This window comes from Phaenicophaeus curvirostris, chromosome 5 (assembly GCF_032191515.1).
Source record: "Phaenicophaeus curvirostris isolate KB17595 chromosome 5, BPBGC_Pcur_1.0, whole genome shotgun sequence".
Taxonomy (NCBI): Eukaryota; Metazoa; Chordata; class Aves; order Cuculiformes; family Cuculidae; genus Phaenicophaeus; species Phaenicophaeus curvirostris.
The window spans coordinates 70,614,549-70,625,868 of record NC_091396.1 but is presented as its reverse complement, the minus strand read 5'-3'; positions in this window follow the sequence as shown (position 1 = coordinate 70,625,868).

Below are 11,320 nucleotides of genomic sequence, written 5' to 3'. Positions count from 1 at the left end.
AAGCCCCTTTTAAAGGCCTAAAGATGCAGAGGATGCGCGGAACGAGTCCCACAACAGGGATCCAAGAAAACGGAAGAGTACCTCTTCCGGATGGCGAGGCGGGCTGCAAGGCCGCAGCAAAAGCCCGGCGTGCCTTGACCACAAAAGACCTGCAGAAAATTTCAGACGCGGCACGGTGACTAGACAGACTAGACCCCAACAGATACAGGCTGGAACTGCCCTGCCCATGCAGGGTTTGGGCTCAGAAGTACGCCCCTCTGCCTTCACCGGCCCAAAGACGACTCTCCCTGCACAGCCTAGGCTACCTTCAAAACCCCTCCCTGCTAGCCCCAACCCGCCTCCCGCTTCCCACCTCTGCTCCCTCAACTTAGCTTGCAGGGGGCCACGACTCAAGCTGTCCTGGGCCAAAGCACCTCAAACCACAGCGGATAACGGTAATAATCCTGCAGTCACGGGGTTCCTCTTCAGCATCTGCAAGAAAAAAACAAAGAGGAAAACACAGTGCCAGCCGTCGGCACCACACCGCTCGCCGCCAACATCTTCTACTACGCCCCATCACCCATCGCAAAACCACACGGGCATTCTGCTCACCTGCCCCTTGCTCGCTCAAACGTCAGAACTGGCAGCTGACACGGCCTGGGGCACCTGCAGTTCCAAGACCAAAAGCTCCTTTTGTGACCACGAGAAATCTACACTCCCACGCTCCTCCTCACGACGACCCAGTCTCCCCTCAGGCGCTCACCCTCTTCCAGACGCTCCCCGAACAGCACCTGCCAAAACCAAAAACGCTCAGCTGAGTTGCTACATAGCACTTGGCTCTTAGACACCACCTCGGACAACCGCCTCACCTTCTCACGCCGTTTGCCGACACCAAGCTGGGCCCCTCTGAAGCCGCAGGCTGAACCTGCAAGAAGAGACCTGCTTAGACACAACCCAAATAGACAGGCAGCTCCCAGCGAATCCCATCTCCCGCTGCGTTACCTTCAGCGCTCGGCCACCGAACCTCCATCACCTTGGGCTGACACGTCGAGGACGCGCTCCACCTGCAATCCACAAGCAGTCAAGGACGGCTGTACCTTCACGGACTCGAGGACACATGAACAACAACTGCTGCTTCACGCAACTCACCGTTGCTCTCTTCACCCAAGCCAGCTCCTCTGCCACTCTACTGCTTTGCCCACGGCCCCGCACCTTCAAAGCAAAACCAAAACTCATTATCTAGTCGCACAGCCCCCGGCCACATCTTCCCACCGACACCGCAGCAGACCCACCTCGCTATGGCACTCGACCCGCACGCATCTCCGTCCGTGCCTCTCGGCGCACAGGTCTGGCCTCTACATCTGAAAAACACAACAGCAAAGACATCACCCTGACGCTCAGCAACGCCCTAAGAAATCCAAGCCTCTCGCTTGCTTTTACTGAGGCCGCCTCTACTGGGCCTTACAGCCAAGCAAAGCTGGTCCACAACCAAACCCAAACATGAATTGCCGCTCCCTTCACGTACAAACCCCTTCGCCTCCGCTCCCACTGCCTTCTCCCACGCAGTTTTGGTCGTCCCTTCCGTGGCTCCAGAGAAGAGCAGAAACTACCCTCCTCAGCCACCACACCAAGGGCTGCTACTTCTGCAAAGTAATGGACGCCCCTAGACTGCAACGTCTAGTCTCGTCAAAACCTTAAGACCACAATCAGGCCACTCTACCTCGGCTGACTCTTAGCAATTCCTCTACGCACCAGGCAGAGCAGCTCCAACCAGACACAAATACACACAGAACACCAGCACACAAGACCAACGTCGCGAACCGGGGACAAAAGAAGACTCACAGCGACAAAGAGGACTCCGGGACCACCCCTGCCAATGGGCAAGGCAATGGACAGGGCTCCGAGGGAGAACCTACGGCAGCCCTGGAAAAGCCATGAACCGTGCAGGGTTCCAAAGAGATGTGGCCGCAACTGGCTAGATGGACGGGCAAGAAGCCCCTTTTAAAGGCCTAAAAATGCAGAGGATGCGCGGAACGAGTCCCACAACAGGGATCCAAGAAAACGGAAGAGTACCTCTTCCGGATGGCGAGGCGGGCTGCAAGGCCGCAGCAAAAGCCCGGCGTGCCTTGACCACAAAAGAGGACATCAAGACCTGCAGAAAATTTCAGACGCGGCACGGTGACTAGACAGACTAGACCCCAACAGATACAGGCTGGAACTGCCCTGCCCATGCAGGGTTTGGGCTCACAAGTACGCCCCTCTGCCTTCACCGGCCCAAAGACGACTCTCCCTGCACAGCCTAGGCTACCTTCAAAACCCCTCCCTGCTAGCCCCAACCCGCCTCCCGCTTCCCACCTCTGCTCCCTCAACTTAGCTTGCAGGGGGCCACGACTCAAGCTGTCCTCGGCCAAAGCACCTCAAATCACAGCGGATAACGGTAATAATCCTGCAGTCACGGGGTTCCTCTTCAGCATCTGCAAGAAAAAAAACAAAGAGGAAAACACAGTGCCAGCCGTCGGCACCACACCGCTCGCCGCCAACATCTTCTACTACGCCCCATCACCCATCGCAAAACCACACGGGCATTCTGCTCACCTGCCCCTTGCTCGCTCAAACGTCAGAACCGGCAGCTGACACGGCCTGGGGCACCTGCAGTTCCAAGACCAAAAGCTCCTTTTGTGACCACGAGAAATCTACACTCCCACGCTCCTCCTCACGACGACCCAGTCTCCCCTCAGGCGCTCACCCTCTTCCAGACGCTCCCCGAACAGCACCTGCCAAAACCAAAAACGCTCAGCTGAGTTGCTACATAGCACTTGGCTCTTAGACACCACCTCGGACAACCGCCTCACCTTCTCACGCCGTTTGCCGACACCAAGCTGGGCCCCTCTGAAGCCGCAGGCTGAACCTGCAAGAAGAGACCTGCTTAGACACAACCCAAATAGACAGGCAGCTCCCAGCGAATCCCATCTCCCGCTACGTTACCTTCAGCGCTCGGCCACCGAACCTCCATCACCTTGGGCTGACACGTCGAGGACGCGCTCCACCTGCAATCCACAAGCAGTCAAGGACGGCTGTACCTTCACGGACTCGAGGACACATGAACAACAACTGCTGCTTCATGCAACTCACCGTTGCTCTCTTCACCCAAGCCAGCTCCTCTGCCACTCTACTGCTTTGCCCACGGCCCCGTACCTTCAAAGCAAAACCAAAACCCATTATCTAGTCGCACAGCCCCCGGCCACATCTTCCCACCGACACCGCAGCAGACCCACCTCGCTATGGCACTCGACCCGCACGCATCTCCGTCCGTGCCTCTCGGCGCACAGGTCCGGCCTCTACATCTGAAAAACACAACAGCAAAGACATCACCCTGACGCTCAGCAACGCCCTAAGAAATCCAAGCCTCTCGCTTGCTTTTACTGAGGCCGCCTCTACTGGGCCTTACAGCCAAGCAAAGCTGGTCCACAACCAAACCCAAACATGAATTGCCGCTCCCTTCACGTACAAACCCCTTCGCCACCGCTCCCACTGCCTTCTCCCACGCAGTTTTGGTCGTCCCTTCCGTGGCTCCAGAGAAGAGCAGAAACTACCCTCCTCAGCCGCCACACCAAGGGCTGCTACTTCTGCAAAGTAATGGACGCTCCAAGACTGCAAAGTAATGGACGCCCCTAGACTGCAACGTCTAGTCTCGTCAAAACCTTAAGACCGCAATCAGGCCACTCTACCTCGGCTGACCCTTAGCAATTCCTCTACGCACCAGGCAGAGCAGCTCCAACCAGACACAAATACACACAGAACACCAGCACACAAGACCAACGTCGCGAACCGGGGACAAATGAAGACTCACAGCGACAAAGAGGACTCCGGGACCACCCCTGCCAATGGGCAAGGCAATGGACAGGGCTCCGAGGGAGAACCTACGGCAGCCCTGGAAAAGCCATGAACCGTGCAGGGTTCCAAAGAGATGTGGCCGCAACTGGCTAGATGGACGGGCAAGAAGCCCCTTTTAAAGGCCTAAAGATGCAGAGGATGCGCGGAACGAGTCCCACAACAGGGATCCAAGAAAACGGAAGAGTACCTCTTCCGGATGGCGAGGCGGGCTGCAAGGCCGCAGCAAAAGCCCGGCGTGCCTTGACAACAAAAGACCTGCAGAAAATTTCAGACGCGGCACGGTGACTAGACAGACTAGACCCCAACAGATACAGGCTGGAACTGCCCTGCCCATGCAGGGTTTGGGCTCAGAAGTACGCCCCTCTGCCTTCACCGGCCCAAAGACGACTCTCCCTGCACAGCCTAGGCTACCTTCAAAACCCCTCCCTGCTAGCCCCAACCCGCCTCCCGCTTCCCACCTCTGTTCCCTCAACTTAGCTTGCAGGGGGCCACGACTCAAGCTGTCCTCGGCCAAAGCACCTCAAACCACAGCGGATAACGGTAATAATCCTGCAGTCACGGGGTTCCTCTTCAGCATCTGCAAGAAAAAAACAAAGAGGAAAACACAGTGCCAGCCGTCGGCACCACACCGCTCGCCGCCAACATCTTCTACTACGCCCCATCACCCATCGCAAAACCACACGGGCATTCTGCTCACCTGCCCCTTGCTCGCTCAAACGTCAGAACTGGCAGCTGACACGGCCTGGGGCACCTGCAGTTCCAAGACCAAAAGCTCCTTTTGTGACCACGAGAAATCTACACTCCCACGCTCCTCCTCACGACGACCCAGTCTCCCCTCAGGCGCTCACCCTCTTCCAGACGCTCCCCGAACAGCACCTGCCAAAACCAAAAACGCTCAGCTGAGTTGCTACATAGCACTTGGCTCTTAGACACCACCTCGGACAACCGCCTCACCTTCTCACGCCGTTTGCCGACACCAAGCTGGGCCCCTCTGAAGCCGCAGGCTGAACCTGCAAGAAGAGACCTGCTTAGACACAACCCAAATAGACAGGCAGCTCCCAGCGAATCCCATCTCCCGCTGCGTTACCTTCAGCGCTCGGCCACCGAACCTCCATCACCTTGGGCTGACACGTCGAGGACGCGCTCCACCTGCAATCCACAAGCAGTCAAGGACGGCTGTACCTTCACGGACTCGAGGACACATGAACAACAACTGCTGCTTCACGCAACTCACCGTTGCTCTCTTCACCCAAGCCAGCTCCTCTGCCACTCTACTGCTTTGCCCACGGCCCCGCACCTTCAAAGCAAAACCAAAACTCATTATCTAGTCGCACAGCCCCCGGCCACATCTTCCCACCGACACCGCAGCAGACCCACCTCGCTATGGCACTCGACCCGCACGCATCTCCGTCCGTGCCTCTCGGCGCACAGGTCTGGCCTCTACATCTGAAAAACACAACAGCAAAGACATCACCCTGACGCTCAGCAACGCCCTAAGAAATCCAAGCCTCTCGCTTGCTTTTACTGAGGCCGCCTCTACTGGGCCTTACAGCCAAGCAAAGCTGGTCCACAACCAAACCCAAACATGAATTGCCGCTCCCTTCACGTACAAACCCCTTCGCCTCCGCTCCCACTGCCTTCTCCCACGCAGTTTTGGTCGTCCCTTCCGTGGCTCCAGAGAAGAGCAGAAACTACCCTCCTCAGCCACCACACCAAGGGCTGCTACTTCTGCAAAGTAATGGACGCCCCTAGACTGCAACGTCTAGTCTCGTCAAAACCTTAAGACTGCAATCAGGCCACTCTACCTCGGCTGACTCTTAGCAATTCCTCTACGCACCAGGCAGAGCAGCTCCAACCAGACACAAATACACACAGAACACCAGCACACAAGACCAACGTCGCGAACCGGGGACAAAAGAAGACTCACAGCGACAAAGAGGACTCCGGGACCACCCCTGCCAATGGGCAAGGCAATGGACAGGGCTCCGAGGGAGAACCTACGGCAGCCCTGGAAAAGCCATGAACCGTGCAGGGTTCCAAAGAGATGTGGCCGCAACTGGCTAAATGGACGGGCAAGAAGCCCCTTTTAAAGGCCTAAAGATGCAGAGGATGCGCGGAACGAGTCCCACAACAGGGATCCAAGAAAACGGAAGAGTACCTCTTCCGGATGGCGAGGCGGGCTGCAAGGCCGCAGCAAAAGCCCGGCGTGCCTTGACCACAAAAGAGGACATCAAGACCTGCAGAAAATTTCAGACGCGGCACGGTGACTAGACAGACTAGACCCCAACAGATACAGGCTGGAACTGCCCTGCCCATGCAGGGTTTGGGCTCACAAGTACGCCCCTCTGCCTTCACCGGCCCAAAGACGACTCTCCCTGCACAGCCTAGGCTACCTTCAAAACCCCTCCCTGCTAGCCCCAACCCGCCTCCCGCTTCCCACCTCTGCTCCCTCAACTTAGCTTGCAGGGGGCCACGACTCAAGCTGTCCTGGGCCAAAGCACCTCAAATCACAGCGGATAACGGTAATAATCCTGCAGTCACGGGGTTCCTCTTCAGCATCTGCAAGAAAAAAAACAAAGAGGAAAACACAGTGCCAGCCGTCGGCACCACACCGCTCGCCGCCAACATCTTCTACTACGCCCCATCACCCATCGCAAAACCACACGGGCATTCTGCTCACCTGCCCCTTGCTCGCTCAAACGTCAGAACCTGCAGCTGACACGGCCTGGGGCACCTGCAGTTCCAAGACCAAAAGCTCCTTTTGTGACCACGAGAAATCTACACTCCCACGCTCCTCCTCACGACGACCCAGTCTCCCCTCAGGCGCTCACCCTCTTCCAGACGCTCCCCGAACAGCACCTGCCAAAACCAAAAACGCTCAGCTGAGTTGCTACATAGCACTTGGCTCTTAGACACCACCTCGGACAACCGCCTCACCTTCTCATGCCGTTTGCCGACACCAAGCTGGGCCCCTCTGAAGCCGCAGGCTGAACCTGCAAGAAGAGACCTGCTTAGACACAACCCAAATAGACAGGCAGCTCCCAGCGAATCCCATCTCCCGCTGCGTTACCTTCAGCGCTCGGCCACCGAACCTCCATCACCTTGGGCTGACACGTCGAGGACGCGCTCCACCTGCAATCCACAAGCAGTCAAGGACGGCTGTACCTTCACGGACTCGAGGACACATGAACAACAACTGTTGCTTCACGCAACTCACCGTTGCTCTCTTCACCCAAGCCAGCTCCTCTGCCACTCTACTGCTTTGCCCACGGCCCCGTACCTTCAAAGCAAAACCAAAACCCATTATCTAGTCGCACAGCCCCCGGCCACATCTTCCCACCGACACCGCAGCAGACCCACCTCGCTATGGCACTCGACCCGCACGCATCTCCGTCCGTGCCTCTCGGCGCACAGGTCCGGCCTCTACATCTGAAAAACACAACAGCAAAGACATCACCCTGACGCTCAGCAACGCCCTAAGAAATCCAAGCCTCTCGCTTGCTTTTACTGAGGCCGCCTCTACTGGGCCTTACAGCCAAGCAAAGCTGGTCCACAACCAAACCCAAACATGAATTGCCGCTCCCTTCACGTACAAACCCCTTCGCCTCCGCTCCCACTGCCTTCTCCCACGCAGTTTTGGTCGTCCCTTCCGCGGCTCCAGAGAAGAGCAGAAACTACCCTCCTCAGCCGCCACACCAAGGGCTGCTACTTCTGCAAAGTAATGGACGCCCCTAGACTGCAACGTCTAGTCTTGTCAAAACCTTAAGACCGCAATCAGGCCACTCTACCTCGGCTGACTCTTAGCAATTCCTCTACGCACCAGGCAGAGCAGCTCCAACCAGACACAAATACACACAGAACACCAGCACACAAGACCAACGTCGCGAACCGGGGACAAATGACGACTCACAGCGACAAAGAGGACTCCGGGACCATCCCTGCCAATGGGCAAGGCAATGGACAGGGCTCCGAGGGAGAACCTACGGCAGCCCTGGAAAAGCCATGAACCGTGCAGGGTTCCAAAGAGATGTGGCCGCAACTGGCTAAATGGACGGGCAAGAAGCCCCTTTTAAAGGCCTAAAGATGCAGAGGATGCGCGGAACGAGTCCCACAACAGGGATCCAAGAAAACGGAAGAGTACCTCTTCCGGATGGCGAGGCGGGCTGCAAGGCCGCAGCAAAAGCCCGGCGTGCCTTGACCACAAAAGAGGACATCAAGACCTGCAGAAAATTTCAGACGCGGCACGGTGACTAGACAGACTAGACCCCAACAGATACAGGCTGGAACTGCCCTGCCCATGCAGGGTTTGGGCTCACAAGTACGCCCCTCTGCCTTCACCGGCCCAAAGACGACTCTCCCTGCACAGCCTAGGCTACCTTCAAAACCCCTCCCTGCTAGCCCCAACCCGCCTCCCGCTTCCCACCTCTGCTCCCTCAACTTAGCTTGCAGGGGGCCACGACTCAAGCTGTCCTGGGCCAAAGCACCTCAAATCACAGCGGATAACGGTAATAATCCTGCAGTCACGGGGTTCCTCTTCAGCATCTGCAAGAAAAAAAACAAAGAGGAAAACACAGTGCCAGCCGTCGGCACCACACCGCTCGCCGCCAACATCTTCTACTACGCCCCATCACCCATCGCAAAACCACACGGGCATTCTGCTCACCTGCCCCTTGCTCGCTCAAACGTCAGAACCGGCAGCTGACACGGCCTGGGGCACCTGCAGTTCCAAGACCAAAAGCTCCTTTTGTGACCACGAGAAATCTACACTCCCACGCTCCTCCTCACGACGACCCAGTCTCCCCTCAGGCGCTCACCCTCTTCCAGACGCTCCCCGAACAGCACCTGCCAAAACCAAAAACGCTCAGCTGAGTTGCTACATAGCACTTGGCTCTTAGACACCACCTCGGACAACCGCCTCACCTTCTCACGCCGTTTGCCGACACCAAGCTGGGCCCCTCTGAAGCCGCAGGCTGAACCTGCAAGAAGAGACCTGCTTAGACACAACCCAAATAGACAGGCAGCTCCCAGCGAATCCCATCTCCCGCTGCGTTACCTTCAGCGCTCGGCCACCGAACCTCCATCACCTTGGGCTGACACGTCGAGGACGCGCTCCACCTGCAATCCACAAGCAGTCAAGGACGGCTGTACCTTCACGGACTCGAGGACACATGAACAACAACTGTTGCTTCACGCAACTCACCGTTGCTCTCTTCACCCAAGCCAGCTCCTCTGCCACTCTACTGCTTTGCCCACGGCCCCGTACCTTCAAAGCAAAACCAAAACCCATTATCTAGTCGCACAGCCCCCGGCCACATCTTCCCACCGACACCGCAGCAGACCCACCTCGCTATGGCACTCGACCCGCACGCATCTCCGTCCATGCCTCTCGGCACACAGGTCCGGCCTCTACATCTGAAAAACACAACAGCAAAGACATCACCCTGACGCTCAGCAACGCCCTAAGAAATCCAAGCCTCTCGCTTGCTTTTACTGAGGCCGCCTCTACTGGGCCTTACAGCCAAGCAAAGCTGGTCCACAACCAAACCCAAACATGAATTGCCGCTCCCTTCACGTACAAACCCCTTCGCCTCCGCTCCCACTGCCTTCTCCCACGCAGTTTTGGTCGTCCCTTCCGTGGCTCCAGAGAAGAGCAGAAACTACCCTCCTCAGCCGCCACACCAAGGGCTGCTACTTCTGCAAAGTAATGGACGCCCCAAGACTGCAAAGTAATGGACGCCCCTAGACTGCAAAGTAATGGACGCCCCTAGACTGCAAAGTAATGGACGCCCCTAGACTGCAAAGTAATGGACGCCCCTAGACTGCAAAGTAATGGACGCCCCAAGACTGCAAAGTAATGGACGCCCCTAGACTGCAACGTCTAGTCTCGTCAAAACCTTAAGACCGCAATCAGGCCACTCTACCTCGGCTGACCCTTAGCAATTCCTCTACGCACCAGGCAGAGCAGCTCCAACCAGACACAAATACACACAGAACACCAGCACACAAGACCAACGTCGCGAACCGGGGACAAATGAAGACTCACAGCGACAAAGAGGACTCCGGGACCACCCCTGCCAATGGGCAAGGCAATGGACAGGGCTCCGAGGGAGAACCTACGGCAGCCCTGGAAAAGCCATGAACCGTGCAGGGTTCCAAAGAGATGTGGCCGCAACTGGCTAGATGGACGGGCAAGAAGCCCCTTTTAAAGGCCTAAAGATGCAGAGGATGCGCGGAACGAGTCCCACAACAGGGATCCAAGAAAACGGAAGAGTACCTCTTCCGGATGGCGAGGCGGGCTGCAAGGCCGCAGCAAAAGCCCGGCGTGCCTTGACCACAAAAGACCTGCAGAAAATTTCAGACGCGGCACGGTGACTAGACAGACTAGACCCCAACAGATACAGGCTGGAACTGCCCTGCCCATGCAGGGTTTGGGCTCACAAGTACGCCCCTCTGCCTTCACCGGCCCAAAAACGACTCTCCCTGCACAGCCTAGGCTACCTTCAAAACCCCTCCCTGCTAGCCCCAACCCGCCTCCCGCTTCCCACCTCTGCTCCCTCAACTTAGCTTGCAGGGGGCCACGACTCAAGCTGTCCTGGGCCAAAGCCGCTCAAATCACAGCAGCTATCGGAAATAATCCTGCAGTCACGGGGTTCCTCTTTAGCATCTGCAAGAGGAAACCAACAGAAAATCAGTGCCAAAACACAAGACCGTTCCTGGCTTTAGGATCACGATGCAAGAAAAGCAGTGCCTGGTCAACACTGCATTTATGAGTACAAGATTTCAGGACCGTAGATATGGCACTCGAGGCATGTCTGGCATGCTATAACGTATTCCTCATTACAATGGGATGTGGCCATAACTGGGACGTTTTACATGAAGGAATCACCTTTTAAATGCCTAAAGACACAAGATGTATGGAAGAAGTCTCTGGTTAACTGGGAACCTTGAAAATTTACGACTAGCGATTGTGGCTTCCAACACAGTCTGCAAGGGCACAGGAAATGATGGCTGACTAGAAGCTTTGAAAATGTGAAGCCAATCCACACTTAGGTTATGATGCAAGAAGAACGGTGCCTAATTGGTATTTTACCCATGAGTGCACACATTCAAGGCCCTCGAGTTGCTGCTAAAGTCATATGCTGCATTCCTTTAAAGCTAAGGGGACATCAAGGCTTAAGAAACACGTAAGAGAAACAGAATATAAAGTACACGGCACAGACAAGCTGGAACAGCCCTGCCTGGAACATGCTAGCTTTGGGCTGAGAAGTAACACCCTCCAGCTCTCCCTGCCCAAAGGGGACACTTCCCGCACAGCCCACTCCACTAAGCTACTTTTAAAACCCCTCCCTGCCATTCCCAGCCTTCTCCCCTCTGTCACACCCCACCCCTGCCCCCATCCCTCAACTTAACTTTCAGACCACCAGGAGACATCCTCAGCAGAAAAAGA